Consider the following 16651-nt stretch of genomic DNA (forward strand, 5'->3'; position numbering starts at 1 on the left):
TAGAAGCAGCGCCTAACAGGGCCACTCGCCTGGCAGGGCCACTTCCCTGGCAGTGGCCTGGCTGAGCTCTAGCGCTGAGAGGGAAGCTCCTGCATTGAGGCGGTGTCTGCGCCGGTCATCAATGACGTCACAGCGCGGGGGAGCGCGGCGCGCCTGCGCGTGGGGACTGTGCTCCCTGAGCTCTTCTGGGCACCTGGGCTTACTCTTGCGTCTCCTCGCGCGGCGCTGGGGCTCAGGGGCCAGTGATTTCCAGAGCCCCTGCTCGGCAGCCGCTGTCCCCGCCGCATTCTGCGAGAAGCTCCGTTTCCAGGTCGTTTCTCTGGACTCAGGTTCTGAGCTGCCTGGTGGCTCCCTGGCCCGTTCAAGCGCAGCCTCCGGCTCCAAGCAGCTGCGGGCCGGGGGCTCCTTTTATGTTTTTATTTTTAAAAACCAACATATTTTTGTTACACAGATACAAAAAATACATAGTTGTATGCCCTGATCAAGCCAGAGACAAGTCTGGAAAACAAGTAAAACAGGTATCCGTATTTTTTTTTTTTTTTTTTAAGGCAAGGTCTCACTTTGTTGCGCAGGCTGGAGTGCAGTGGCATGATATCGATTCACTGCGGCCTCTGTCTCTCGGGTTCAAGTGATTCTTGTGCCTCAGCCTCCCGAGTAGGTGGGACTATAGGCGCGCACCACGGCGCCCGGCTAATTTTTGTATTTTTGGTAGAGACGGGGTTTCACCATGTTGGCCACACTGGTCACTAACTCCTGACCTCGTGATCCGCCGGCCGCGGCCTCCCAAAGTGCTGGGGATTACAGGCGTGAGCCGCCACGCAGGCCATCCCTAATTTGTAAGATCACACTAGAGATAAGCAGACTTCTTTCCTGCACCGGGAGAGCTGGCGGCTCCCCTGCAAAGAGGGCGTGCCGCGTTCCCTAGGAATGTGCAACCCTAGTTCAGAGGCAGCGCTCTGCGCACCAAGGCAGGCAACGGGCTTAAACTGATAACGCTCCTAGAACGTTGGGAGGCTGAGGCGGGAGGATTACCTGAGGTCAGGAGTTGGACAGCAGCCTGGCCAACATGGAGAAACCCCATCTCTACTAAAAATACAAAAATTAGCCAGGTGTGGTGGCAGGTGCCTGTAATCCCAGCTACTTGGGAGGCTGAGGCAGTACTGCTTGAACCAGGGAGGTGGAGGTTGCAGCGAGCCTAGATCGCACCACTGCACTCCAGCCTGGGCAACTGAGCAAGACTCCGTCTCAAAAAACAAAAACAAAAACAAAACGCCCATACACACCAAATACTCAAAATGTTCACGTCAAATATATGTGAGTGTTTCATATGAACTGATGTTAGCACATTGTAATTATCTGTTTTGGAAATTTAAATTGCTGCATGTGGGTAGCTCGCATTGGCTGTCTTAATTGGTCAATTCATTATCACATCACGATGCAAGGTACCCCACGGTTGTCTTCTCTTTCACTTTGGTTATGTGAGTGACGGACAATTTCCCACAGGTTCTATGTATCATCCTAACATTACAGGACCATAACATTAACCTATATTTAATGAACACATCTAAACTCAAAACCAATAATTTATCATTGTAGTAAAAATACAACCAAAATGATGAGACAGCTTCCCCAGGGAAAAGCGCTGCATGCACAATCATTCTCTACGCGATTTCATATTTCTCTAGTCCAATTCTCTGGGAACAATGACAGTGCTCTCTCTTCGCTCTTCCTCTAGTACCTACTTTTCACATGCAAAGGTGTAGACCCTAGTGGGAAATAATGCCTAAGACCACCAACCCCTTGATGGTTTGCTCATAACACTATGAATGAAACTTTCCAAATAATATTAACATCCATCTTTGTCTATCACCATTGCATCAATGTTTGTGTTATCCTATAAAGTTTAGAAGGCCTAGAAGGATGTTTTTGCTTTTTGCAATATAAAAAATGGCCTAACGCAGACATAGATGATATAGATATGGATAGATAGGGGGTGGTATTTGAAATTTGTTCTCTAAGGGACTTATTTCACTTCAAATTTGAAATTATTCTGGTTTTAAATGTAACAAATGATAAACCTTAAAGAATGACAACACAATTGAACATGTTATAAAGGCATAGGGTATATCAAATGATGAACCAATCATTTCGTGTTGAGGTTAATACTGTTTTTCTTTTTTTTTCCTGAGACTTCAATTCTCAGTATTGAGAACAGTTTTTATACAGAGGGGCCCTAACACTACCATAGTGGGCTTGTTCTCAGACTGAGGTTCTGCCCACACCAAGCTAGGATGAGAATTTATTCCTCACACTGTTCTCAGTACTGTTTATATCCTCCCAAAGTTCATTTTTTATGCTGTTTGTTCTCTTACATTTAATACATGTATCAAAAAATTATCTTCATTTTAAAAATAAAATTATATGCTATCTTTTAATCTATGTCCCTATAGAATTATCTTGATCCATATCTTTTGTTGTACAGGCAGATCAGGATAAACTTCCTCTCTCTGGAATAAATGCCATGACCATGCTCTTTGAGCATTATTTTCCTTAAATTATTTTTTAAACAAAAATTAACTTAAAATAACCAAATTTCTTTTCAAAGTAATCACATTTCTTTTAAGTGAAAAATGTTTACCTTCTGTTATCAAGAATTCTCTGAATACAAAATATTTATTTTTTTAAACTTTAGAAGAAATGGAAAATATCTACTTGTTACTAATCTAAAAATACAGGCTGGTGGTAACTCAATCACACAAACAACCACAACAAGAAGACACAACTATCAGAGATATTCAGGATCACCTCAAAAACACCATCTAACATTAGAGAGTTAAAAAAGGTGTGAACTTTCAAAAAGTTAAGCTTTAATGAAACATCATTTGCATCAACTGGTAATTTAACACTATGAATAAGTCCTAGGGCAGGTGGCAGCATGGAGAGACCGAAGCACAAGTGCTGAGATTGGAAGCTTTGGTTGCTGTACCCTTTGAAGCCGCCCCTTGGTCCTCGCACCCACTGCCCGCCCATTAAGCCCATCCTGGGGAGCACATCAGGAGCAAACAGCCGAGAAGCCCAGTTGCAGAGAGACCTCCATGCCTGGAGCAGGAGGCCGCCTCTGGGAGCAGGAGGAGCTGCTGGAACCCTTCCTCACAGGCTTCTTTTCCTGCTCTCATAGAAGACAAGGCCACCTCTGGGAGCAGGAGGAGCTGCTGAAACCTTTCCTGCAGACTTCTTTTCCTGCTCTCAAGCACCTCCTGTGCACTGATAGATACTCCCAGCACTGGCAGAATGCAAAGGTCCTGTTGCACCTGGGATGTGGCTCTGGTGAATAAAATAAGCCTCTTTCCAGTGAGGTAGATGAGCCATACCCTGGTCTCTGACTCCATGGCTCCCACCATGCCCAGGACTAGGGGCAGTGTGGGAGCTGCTGTCTAGGGTAGTGCTGGCCACCCGCTCTCTGTCTATCTCCAGCCACGCTGTCAGCTCCAGGGCTGAAGTCAGTGGCTACGGCAGGTGGCCAGAGGTCGGGCAGCTCCTCACTGGGTTGGTCCTTGGCTGTACCGGTGCACAGCCCAGAGGGCTCTGGAGCTGCCTCTAGCTGCAGCGCGGTCTCTAGAGGGGGCCCTCCCTGTGCTGTGGGCTCTGGCTCCACAGCGGGCGCTGGAAGTTCCTCTCTCTCGCACATGGCACAGGAGCTGAAAAAGGGGAAACGGTCACCCATGTCAGTCACTTTCCATTGGAATTTGCAAACATGGAAACCACCTCGCTGAATTTAAAGGAATTCCAGCCCTCAAACACCTCTATCTCCAGCCATGTTCTCAGCTCCAGGGCTGAGGCCAGTGACTACGGCAGGTGGCATGAGGTCGGGCAGCTCCTCACTGGGCTGGTCCTCGGCTGTACTGGTGCAGGGCCGGAGGGCTCTGGAGCTGCTGCCTCTAGCTGCAGCATGGCCTCTGGAGGGGCCCCCTCCCATGCTGTGGGTTCTGGCTCCACAGAGGGGCGCTGGAAGTTCTCCTCTCTCTGCACGTGCAGCAGGAGCTGAAAAAGGAGAAAGATCACCAACGTCAATCAATTTCCTCTGGAATTTCCAAACACGGAAACAACCTCACTGAATTTAAAGGAATTCCAGCTGAAAAGCACCACCCCCACAAAGCCTTCCAGGCTGCAGGCCACCTCACCATATGCCTGTAATTGTATAGGCTCCCGAATCTCCTCCTGGACAAGGACAATGTGCAGATGCAGGCCCGATGGGATCTCTGGTGAGGCCTGGATTGCCAGGGCCTGCTCTGGGCTGCCCTGTGGTACCTGGGTGCACATTTTTACAAAGGGCCACAGGCATCTGGGTGAAGGATAAGCCTTCGTCATCATTGTCGGAAAAGGCTCTTCTGTCATTCCTGAAGGAGCAGCCTTGGGAAGTGGGGAAGCAACACGAGAACATCTCTCTCTCTTGAGCGTCTCTCACCAAGTAAGCTGGCCACGGGGCTGACTCTAGGATATGGGCGCCTGGTTACCAGAGTTCTAAGTTCTGTTCGGGTCTGTCATCAAGTAAGTGAGGTCACTTCTTTAAGTTTCCGTCCCCACGGCCCCTTCCTTCCGTAAGACCTACTCAGGACTCCGCTGGGCTACTGACTACTCACCCTCCTCCAAGGTCAACTCCTTACCTAGACACCGTTATGTCCACTCAGGGCCTGCTTGGACACCTGCACCTAATGTTCACCAGGGGCCGGATGTCCTCCTCAGGCCTGATGTCCACCTAGGGCCTGATGTCCGCCTTGGGCTTGTGTCCCACTTGGGGCCTGGTGTCCACCGGGGCCTGATGTCTGTCTGGAGGACTGATGTGCTCCTGAGGAGGGAGGATCTCTGGAGCCGAGGAGGTCGAGGCTACAGTGAGCCATGATTGCGCCGCTGCCCTCCAGTCTGGGTGACAGAGTGAGACCCTCTCTCAAACAAAAAACAAAAAAACCACACAAATTATATAGCTATACAAAAATATTTTCTTTCTTTTTAACCTTATTCTATGAGTTTTTTTCTATTATATATTTATTTTACTTTTAAAACCTTTTTTTAAAAACCAAGACACAAACACACACATTTGCCTAAGCCTAAGCAGATCAGGAGCATCAATATCACTGTCTTCTACCTCCACATCTTGTCCCACTGGAAGGTCTTCAGGGACAGTAACAGGCATGGAGCTGTCATCTCCTTGATGATAATGCCTTCTTCTGGAAACCTCCTGAAGGACCTGCCCAAGGCTGCTTCACAGTTAACTTAAAAAAAGACTAGTAAACATATACTCCAAAATAACAATTAAAAAGTATAAGATATTAAACACATAAAACATTAACATCATTTATTATTTTCATCAAGCATTGTGCACTGTACATAATTGTATGTTCACACCCACATCACCACAAACACGTAAGCTCTGTAGTATCCAATAAATCTGCCTTTCTTTACCTACAACTGTCTTGGTAAATTCTTTTACCACCCATGCCACCACCTCAGAGAGTCGCTGCTCCCCTATGACATGGAGTAAGGAGGAGATACAGCTGACACCACCCAGGAATATTCCCTGAGGCCAAGCTCAGGCCACAGATTATGTTGAAGCCTCCAACTTCCACACTGTAAGCCACCAGGGCACCCAGTTACCAGGCCCCAGGGAGCATGTATGGGTCGGGCACTTGGAGAGGCCCCAGGGTATACCCCAGCACACCGGAGGCCCCTTTCCACACCCAAAACCCCAGGCATGTATAGAGGATCCACACTCCTGCACACAAACACCAGGTAATGCATGAGGGGGAGGGAGGCTACCTTGAGACTAAGCACTGCCTCACTACCTAAAAGCATTCTGTCATCATGAGGGCGAACCAGAGATTGACTCGACTGGCCGTTGAATCCATCACTTTGGCCCTTGAGTTACTAACATTGATGGAACTGTTCAAAGTTACTAACTTTGGGTTTTCTGCCCACCTAACTGCTGGAAGCTAAGATGGCAAAATCAGTATCAGTCAAATAAAGCAACATGCGTTAACTTAGGGACCACTACACAAGCTCACCAGTACATCCTTCTGGTGCCACTAGGATGCCACTTACTCCTCTACATAAGAGAAAATATTTTTAAAGTAGAATATGAATTATTGCTTTTTATGAAGATGTCATTATTAATTTTATAATTGCCCTGCTTTTTCAAAGTATGACATAAAACAGTTAAATCAATTCAAGATCATTAAATCCTATGAAATAATTTTTATATACATTATCTGCTGAGTTGAATATTACATAAGTCTTCTCCAACCCAGGTAGTCTTACAAAGACAGAGGCATATTTTTTAAATTACTGAGTTTGATATCAGACACTATAAAGGCTGTTAAGAATGCTGAGATGGATTTGCTTAATAGATGTCAAACCGGCCTGCCTTCACAGTAAGGGCATATAGCCGCTGCACTTGCACTGGACAATTTATTTGTGTGTCTGTGGATAGGATGTAAAGAAAAACAATGAATAACTTCCAAAGCAGTGAAAACCTTGCAGCTGAGCTCTGGAATTCTTAGTAGAAACCATGAAAAGGGAATGAAAACACTTAGAGCAATTGCAGGTTAGAAACTGGGATTCACAGGAGGTTAACGGAGCACATTGTGTTAAGTGAAATGAGCCAGGCACAAAAAGACAACTACCACGTGATCTGACTTATGTGGAATGTAAAACAATTGAACTCACAGAAGCAGAGAGTAGAATGGAGGTTACCAGGGGCTGGGAGGGGGGCGCTGGGGAGACAGTGAAAGCATTCAAATTGTAATTAGGCAGGAGGAATAAGTTTAGAGATACATTGCACAACATGGTGACTGCAGTTATGTATTGTATTCTTGAAAATCAAGAAGTCTCACCACAAAAAAATAAGTATGCATATGTTCCTGAGCGCAATGTAATCATTCCACAATCTACTTATTTCTAAACAGGTTTTACACAACATACATACAATTTTATTTGCCATTTAAAAAACTAATTGTAAAAAGAATTAAGTACGGAAAACTTATCACAGTTTAGGACAACTCTCTTTGTAAAATTAATGGTTCCTTTCTTAACCAATCTGTTGGTCTATATTAGTTAATGAAATGAGACTTGGTTTATACTCTAAATCTCAACACAAATTGTAGTCGTCTTTTACGTATTAACTGATCTGAAAGTAACGGCAGAATCAGAATGAAAGCCATCTTAAAAGAAAGTTATCCCAAATGAAATGTTTTATTAGCCTTTGATTTATCTCTTTTACTTAGAAATAAAATGAATACTTATTATTTTAATCGACTTAATTGCTTCAGGCTATAAACTTTATTACTCAATTTCAACTTCAATTTTATAGCCTGAGAGACATGCTTTTGAAAATATCTTGGCTGGGCGTGGTGACTTGGCACCTGTAATCCTAGCTACTCAAGAGGCTGAGGCATGAGGATTTTTGAACCCAGGAGGTGGAGGTTGCAGTGAGCCAAATCATGCCACTGCACTCTAGCTGGGCAACAGAGGGGACTCTTTTTCAAAAAAAAAAAAAAAGTCATTTTTGAATAAAAAAAACAACACTTTAATTCCATGCTATTGTCCTTTATATATTAACTTGTAGAAAAAGAAAAAATTTATATAATGAAATTCATTATGTTCCCCTTTTATTACTAATATGTTTATTATGTTCCCCTTTATATCATGCAGTTTACTTCTTCATCAACTCCATAATCAGCTGCATATTTCTTCACAGATATTAAATTTGAAGCAATTATCTTTTAAGATACCCTTTTGTCAGTTTCACTTACTGATGGCAACTTTCTACTTTGAGTAGCATGATTCATCTCTGCTGTCAGGCATTGGGGTTGCTGAGGGAGGAAGGTGTGTGTGTGTGTCTGTGTTTGTTTTGTTCACTGACTGTTTTGTTCATCTGTCCTACTGGCTGGAAGAAGAACACACACTGACATCTGTCCTGGCAGTGAAGGAGGGAGCAGCCCTCTGGGCACAGAGAGAAACCATCACTGCACCCAGACTGCACCTACTCTAGTAAAGAACAAGTCTGAGAGCTTGCACGCTAGTGAGATGATCAGTTCCTCACTCTGTTCACACTAGGACAAGGCCGTGACTATCGGCTGGGGCAGAGAGTACACAGCTCAACAGCAGGTTTTTAAAAAGAGAGCAGAGTCTTCTTCCTTCCATGTTAAAAACAATCATAATATGGTTCAGCTGACCACCAAGGACTGGGTTATATCCTGCTATTCTCTGAAACTCAGTACCGTCTTTGAATTTTTTGGAATCTGATAGCCTTTTCTATCTAAATGTGTACTGTTACTCTCATGGCTAAAAGTTGCAGGGAGCAGTCTCTTTCATTTGTGTTTCCAATTCCTTCTGGTTTCCTATACTATGACACTGTTTTAAACAGAATTTAAAAATCTTTCAGTCAGGCTGCACTCTGTGTTACACATTGGTTTTCGGTGCACTAAAATTCATAGCATATCCTGTTTGAAAAATAAGAAGTCACAATTTTATTACTCATTATCTGTTTGAAAGCCATGCTAGTGTTAATAGTTACTGTGCTTCTCAACATATTTTAAATGCCCATTCATGTGTCTTCTCTAACATTCCCAGGTTTGTGCTATTATACACAGGGGTAAAAGAAATGACCAGGAGAATCAATGTACAAATCGCTGAAGAAACAAGACAGATCCCAGCAGTTGTTTAGAACAAAACAGACCTGGCTGAGTCTCAAGTACCAAAGCAGCAATCACAAACATGCCACAAGGGGATTCGCTCCAAACAATAGTTAAATATTTAAAAAAAAAAAAGTACAATTTATATATGAGCAAAAAGAAAAGAATTAACTGTGTTTCTGAGACAGGGTCTCACTCTGTCACCCAGGCTGGAGTGCAGTGATGCAATCATGGCTCACTGCAGCCTTGAACTCCCAGGCTCAAGAGAGCCTTGCACCTCAGCCTCCTGAATGACTGGGACTGTCCGAATGCACACCTGGAAAGAAGGTGAAAACTTATTTATATTTCAATGTAATTCTTTGTGAAGAAGAAAAAATAATGAAGGCATTAGGAATGTAATGCCTAAATAGTAAAGTGTGTTTTTGTGGAAAATGACCGGCAGCCAGAAAGAATGTCTCTCTGCAGAATATTTAGGTCCTGTTTGCAAGAGTAGCGGGGAGCACTGGACACATCTCACCTCAACCCACAGGCAAGGCAGGACCCGAGCCACAGCCTTAAATGTATTCATTTGCTAAAAGAAAATGAATACTTCTTTCTCTTCTTCCCATAAACTTAAATCTAGTGTTATCATTAAGTAATTTCTGGCTGGGCACAGTGACTCAAGCCTGTAATCCCAGCACTTTGGGAGGCTGAGGCAGGTGGATTGCAAGGTCAGGAGTTTGAGACCAGCCTGACCAACATGGTGAAACCCCGTCTCTACTAAAAATACAAAAATTAGCCGGGCATGGTGGCAGGCGTCTGTAATCCCAGTTACTCCAGAGGCTGAGGCAGGAGAATTGCTTGAACCTGGGAGGGGGAGGTTGCAGTGAGCCAAGATCACATCATTGCACTCCAGCCTGCGCAACAGAGTGAGACTCTAACAATAATAATAATAATTTTCATATTTGAGCCCTGATTAATATATCATTTGTGAAGTTGATGTCTGCTTTGATTTCCCCTTTCCTGAATCTTTAGAAAAATGCCAAGTTTCTACATTATGCCTGATTGCCAAGTGAGGAGTCAGGGTGGAAGCATTTTTCATGGAAGGTCCTGGTGGTCTCACAGGTAGCATTTAGGATGACCTATGAGCTCAGGCAAGAGCAGTTTCTACCTTGTCTCTCACTGGGAAATTGTGAATATGACAGGGAGCTTCTTTCAGAATAGCCAATGCTTCCTGCATTTGCAATACAGGGCGTCGGATCCATGTCATGGGGGAAACACTCTTTCTTCTGCTTTCCTAAAATTGTCTCCAACATGAGGGATTTGATAGCATTGAATCATTGAATTCTGTCTGTGATGGAAGAGAATTCTGTCTCCTTGGATTCTGGTTAACCTATTAAGTGTTCCTACAAGAAGCAAACGTTGAAATGGTAAAATGATGAAAGGGATTTTTTTTTTTTCCTCCCAGGGGGACAGGGTCTTCCTCTGTCACCTGGGCTGGAATGTGGTGGCATGATCATAGCTCACTGCAACCTCAGCCTCCTGAGTAGGTGGGACTACAGGCATGTGCCACCACAACAGCTAATTTTTCAAAAATTGTTTGAAGACGGGGACTTACTATGTTGCTTAGGCTGGTCTTGACCTCCTGGCCTCAAGCAATCCTCTCACTTTGGCCTCTCAAAGTGCTAGGATTATAGGCATGAGCCACCATGCCAGGCCAGTAAGCAATTTTGATAATGGAAGGGGAATCAAATTTGATAATAGAAAGGGAAATCCAAGAAAAATGATAAAAATAAGCCATATAGCATTAGTGCTATCACAAAGGTTAAAGAAATAAATTCAACACTAGATGATTTAGACAGGGGAAAACTGTTACATAAAGAATTTATCTATACCTCAAATTCCCCCCCACCTACTGTCTGTCCCTTTACCTCTATGTTTATTCATGTTCTAAGTATCTATAATTGGTATAATCCACAAAGATACATATTTTAAACCTCAAAGCTTTTCTTATATCAATAGGAAATTTGTAATGCAAGCAGAAAAATGTATGATATAAACAGAGTCAACATATAACAGTTATTCTTCAAAACCAAGTGACAATGCATAATTTAAATACTCTGGTGCTATTTATTTATTTTTGAGAGGAAGTTTCACTCCTGTGGTCCAGGCTGGAGTGCAATGGTGCAGTCTTGGCTCACTGCAAACTTAGCCTCCCAGGTCCAAGTGATTCTTCTGCCTCAGCCTCCCAAGTAGCCAGGATTACAGACGCCCACCACCACGCCTGGGCAATTTTTGTATTTTTAGTAGAGACAAGGTTTCACCTTCTTGGCCAGGCTGGTCTTGAAGTCTTGACCTCAAGTGATCCACCTGCCTCAGCCTCCCAAAGTGCTGGAATTACAGGCATGAGCTACTGTACCCGACCTCTGGTGCTTTTTAAATATGTATTCCTATTTAAGCCAAATGTTGATTTTTCCTTCAGGTTAATTTGCTGTAGCATTTGTTCTTTTGTACCTAGTGGGAATGGGTTCCCACTGGCACGTCTCCAGTAGTCACTATGATAAATCAGACATTTCCCTGCCAGGTAAAGGAAAACCAGTGAGGATAGTTTGGTATTTTAAATTGTCAAATATCAGTGATAACTTGGCAATCTCATTGCTAAATATTGTAACACAAAACAAAAAATCTTGACTATGGGTTACGTCCTAGCAAGATCTATGGAGGAACAGTGCTGAATGTGTACCTTTTCTCTTTAGGATTTATTATCAATTTTTACTCTAAGTCTTACATTCTTGGAGTAACAATTTTAATTGGCCAAAACATAATTTTATAATAATTCTCATTGGCATATCCCTGTCATCACTATGATAAACATTTGGCTGCCAAGTAAAGTAAAACCAATGAAGTACTAAACTGTGAATGCAGGTTCTAAAGCACATTTTAATTTATTTAATAAAATTTGAATCTATTAAGCATTTACTTGGGTGTACCAATATTTACTTTTCCTGGAATAATGATCATTTATGGCTATTCCAGGATCAAACTTTAAATCCGATTCTAATTATTTCAAAAGTCAAGACCAAATAGGTTATAATAAACAATATTTTTTCCAAGTTCCCCCATTTTCAGCTGTATATGCTGGTGCATCCCTGTAGTCCCAGCTACTCAGGAGGCTGAAGCAAGAGGATTCCCTGAGCCCAGGAGCTGGAGGTGGCAGTGAGCTGTGACTGCACCACTGTACTCCAGCCTGGGTGACAGAGTGAGAACCCAACTCTTAAAAAACACCAACAATCAAGTCCCTCCATTTTCATTCATAAAGGAAAAAGCTGAAGTAAGCATATGAAAACTGAGTGGGCTCTAAGTTATCATTAATGTGATATTTATATTATTAAATGGCAAAGCCTTAGGCAATACTGCCTTACCATTCAGTTTTTATAAGCATTTAACTTCTGTTTTTAAAAAAATGTTGGCCGGGTGCAGTGGCTCACGCCTGTGATCCCAGCACTTTGGGAGGCCAAGGTGAGTGGATCACGAGGTCAGGAGATTGAGACCATCCTGGCTAACACGATGAAAACCCGTTTCTACTAAAAATACAAAAAATTAGCTGGTCATGGTGGCGGGTGCCTGTAGTCCCAGCTACTTAGGAGGCTGAAGTGGGAGAATGGTGTGAACCCAGAAGGCGGAGCTTGCAGTGAGCCGAGATCACACCACTGCACTCCAGCCTGGCAACAGAGCGAGACTCCGTCTAAAAACAAACAAACAAAAAATGTTAATAGTAGCTTTAATCATAATTGTGAAAAGGTGGAAACAATCCAGCAGATGACTGAATTTAAAAACTGTAGTAGTCATCCCTATTAAGCTACCAATGACTTTCTTCACGGAATTGGAAAAAACTACTTTAAAGTTCATATGGAACAAAAAAAGAACCCACATTGCCAAGACAATCCTAAGTCAAAAGAACAAAGCTGGAGGCATCATGCTACCTGACTTCAAACTATACTACAAGGCTACAGTAACCAAAACAGCATGGTACTGCTAGCAAAACAGAGATATAGACCAATGGAACAGAACAGAGCCCTCAGAAATAATACCACACATCTACAACCATCTTATCTTTGACAAACCTGACAAAAACAGAAATGGGGGGAAAGGATTCCCTATTTCATAAATGGTGCTGGGAAACTGGCTGTATAAGTGGAAAGTTGAAACTGAATCCCTTCCTTACTCTTTATACAAAAATTAATTGAAGATGGATTAGAGACTTAAATGTTAGAGCTAAAACCATAAAAACCCTAGAAGAAAACCTAGGCAATACCATTCAGGACATAGATATGGGCAAGGACTTCATGTCTAAAACACTAAAAGTAATGGCAACAAAAGCCAAAATTGACAAATGGGATCTAATTAAACTAAAGAGCTTCTGCACAGCAAAAGAAACTACTGTCAGAGTGAACAGGCAACCTACAGAATGGGAGAAAATTTCTGCAATCTACCCATCTGACAAAAGGCTAATATCCAGAACCTACAAAGAACTCAAACAAATTTACAAGAAAAAAAACAACCCCATCAAAAAGTGGGCAAAGGAAATGAACAGACACTTCTCAAAAGAAGACATTTATACAGCCGACAGACACATGAAAAAAATGCTCACCATCACTAGCCATCAGAGAAATGCAAATCAAAACACAATGAGATACCATCTCACACCACTTAGAATCACTAAAAAGTCAGGAAACAACAGGTGCTGGAGAGGATGTGGAGAAATAGGAACACTTTTACACTGTTGATGGGACTGTAAACTAGTTCAACCATTGTGGAAGACAATGTGGCAATTCCTCAAGGATCTAGAACTAGAAATACATTTGACCCAGCCATTCCATTACTGGGTATATACGCAAAGGATTATAAATCATGCTGCTATAAAGACACATGCAACACGTATGTTTACGCGACACTACTCACAATAGCAAAGACTTGGAACCAACCCAAATGTCCATCAATGACAGAGTGGATTAAGAAAATGTGGCACATATACACGATGGAATACTATGCAGCCATAAAAAAGATGAGTTCATGTCCTTTGTAGGGACATGGATGCAGCTGGAAACCATCATTCTCCACAAACTATCACAAGGACAGAAAACCAAACACCGCATGTTCTCACTCATAAGTGGGAACTGAACAATGAAATCACTTGGACACAGGAAGGGGAACATCACACTCTGGGGCCTGTTGTGGGGTGGGGGGAGGGGGAAGGGATAGCATTAGGAGATAATGTAAATGATGAGTTAATGAGTGCAGCACACCAACATGGCACATGTATACATATGTAACAAATGTGCACGTTGTGCACATGTACTCTAGGACATAAAGTATAATTAAAAAATAAATAAATAAACAATATAAAAACTGTAGTATAGGCCGGGCGTGGTGGCTCATGCCTGTAATCCCACCACTTTGGGAGGCCAAGATGGCCAGATCACTAGGTCAGGAGATCAAGACCATCCTGGCTAACACAGCGAAACCCTGTCTCTACTAAAAATACAAAAAAATTAGCCGGGCGTGGTGATGGGTGCCTGTAGTCCCAGCTACTTAGGAGGCTGAGGCAGGAGAATAGTGTGAACCCAGGAGGTGAAGCTTGCAGTGAGCCAAGATTGCGCCACTGCACTCCAGCCTAAGCAACAGAGCGAGACTCCGTCTCAAAAAAAAAAAAAAATGTAGTATATACATACAATAAAATATAATTTAGGCATGAAAAGGAGTGAAGTTCTGATACCCCTTACAACACAGATGAACCTTGAAAACATTTTTTATAACTTCTTTCACTGTGACTTATTTTAATGCATTTTAATGCATTACTGCTATTTGCATAATTTGTTTTTCGTTGCACAACCAGGATTTCTTTCCTAATGTTTCTGCCATAATCAAGGAACACAGAAAAGAGAGAAGTAAGTGGTTTACTACAACATCTAAACCCTTTACCCACACAATGGTCTCCTTCACAGTTAGACTCTTGACTTTACAACTCTCTTGTTGCCTATGCCAGATCCTATCAGAGAGTGTGGAGGTGCTTCCAGAAGTTTCTCCTCTCATGGGCCATGAGGCAAGGTTGAAGGCTGGTTTTGCTCTCCAATGTGCACGCCTGAAAAAGCCCTGGTGGGGCACGGGCTGGGTAACTCCCGCTCCACTTCTCTGCTTCATGCAGGGATGACAGGAGCGACTTCTCAGCTACCAATGGATGAAGAGCAGCTGCGGGTACCTATGCACATGGATATCAGCTTTTATATGGATTAAGTACTACTTTGTTTAGGAGGAGGAAATGATTTCCATAGATAAGATAATTGTTCTTATTTTAAACTAAATTGATTAACAATTTAGATTATTCATATAGAGAAGGAAAGGCCTTCTGGCAACAGGAAGCACAGTTTCATATCAAATACATAAAAATGATCAAAATCTTATGGAAGAAAGGTATCTTAATTTTAATCACCAAAATTTAACTTTTTGGATAAATATTTAGGGCTAGAATGAAAAATAAACCAATGCTAATAAAATGACAGTTGCAGGGAATGTTGCTGAGTTTCTTGTTTGTGGTTTGAACACTGAACGGCCCCACCTTGGTATGGTAATAATATTTAGCCTCACTCTTGTTCTTTTGCTGAGGACACTCACCATTTAGGGTGAGAACAATGGAAGGTATTCCTCGCGGAAGGAACTCTTGTAGAGCTGTAAGCTGCGGGGACGGTGGTTCGGCAGCTCAGTGTGGCCGCCTCTCTGGTCAGCATGACCTCTTCAGGAAATAAAGCTGCAGGGAAGCTGGAGTTCTTACTGAAGGTGTAAGTGTACTGTACTTGAAGATTGTAGATCACCACGGTGCCCGTTCCAACATGCCAAAATCTCTGGAATGACACAGTTTTGCTATATTAGGAATATGTATATGCCAGATGCTTGCTTTGTGTATATTTTTCAAGTATCTCTAATCCTTAAATATCTCAAGATAAAATAATCATGGCATTTTTGACATTTTTAAAAACTTTTAAATTTTAAAGATTTTAAAAGAGGAATATAAAATATAGATAATTAAACTCCCTCATATTCCCAGGACCCAGAATTGATTAACAATTAACATCCTATTATTGCTCCCAAAATGCTTCATCTTTGATTTGGATAAAGGTGAGTCTCCAGTAGAACCGTGTAATTTCTATGTTATCACTTTCCTCAGGGTGTTGCACTGATGCTCCTCTGAGAAATGCAGAAAGGACTGCCACCAGATCCAACAGAAGCAGTCAAAGACATCTCAAGAATGGAATCCTATCTCCTCCTAAAGTAAATGGATTTGGGAAAGAAATGATTCTATTTTAAATAATCAGACAGAATTGCCTTATACTTTCCTTAGAGTGCCAAATGCCAGAATGATCTCTGTAGTCTGTGATCTCCCACAGCTTCTCTGGGACCTGCTCCATGGGCACACCCATCTTGTGTGTAGACAGCCCATCATATGTGGCTGCCGCTGCCATGTCCTGTACACCCTGGCTCCACTCCTGGCATGGCTGTGGCTCTTTCTTCCAGCTTCCAGGGAGTGATGACAGAGAAGTCCTGGATAGAGCATATTCATGAGAGATGAGATCAAAGCTAGAATACATGTGTTTCATTTTGCCTGTTTTGGGGGACCTGAGGTCATGGAGGTTTCCCTGTGAACATGCAGAGTTGCCAGAGGTGCTAATGAGCCAACAGGCCTGATGGCTCTGTCCTTGCGTTTTCTCATTTGCTACCAATTTTAGCGATCTTAGCTTTCAGTAAAGTAGGTATGGATAAAACACTTGCCAACAAGTGATATAATATTTCAGATGATTCCATTAGTCTTTACAGCTATGGTCTTATTTAAACACTGTAGTGAAGAGACATAACTTCAGAGGTAATATAATTTTTATCACTTTTTTCCCCAATTATAAGATACATTGCTTTTTCAAGTTAATTATTCCTAA

At 42.5% G+C, this 16651-nt stretch overlaps 1 long non-coding RNA gene across 2 annotated transcripts; it reads right to left on the reverse strand.

Moving 5' to 3' along the window:
• Window positions 1-3372: 3372 nt before the first annotated feature.
• LOC117086859 lies at window positions 3373-16293 on the reverse strand. Of its 2 annotated transcripts, none has more exons than XR_004438598.1 (4): window positions 15339-16293; window positions 4665-4944; window positions 3802-4041; window positions 3373-3698 (listed from the first exon to the last, which is right to left on the reverse strand). It is a non-coding gene; the product is annotated as an uncharacterized LOC117086859 (long non-coding RNA). The 2 variants fall into 2 exon arrangements; XR_004438597.1 differs by having other exon boundaries at window positions 4665-4940; window positions 15339-16292.
• Window positions 16294-16651: the final 358 nt, after the last annotated feature.

The sequence above is a fragment of the Trachypithecus francoisi genome, unplaced genomic scaffold (genome assembly GCF_009764315.1).
Source record: "Trachypithecus francoisi isolate TF-2019V2 unplaced genomic scaffold, Tfra_2.0 Contig00598, whole genome shotgun sequence".
Classification (NCBI taxonomy): domain Eukaryota; kingdom Metazoa; phylum Chordata; class Mammalia; order Primates; family Cercopithecidae; genus Trachypithecus; species Trachypithecus francoisi.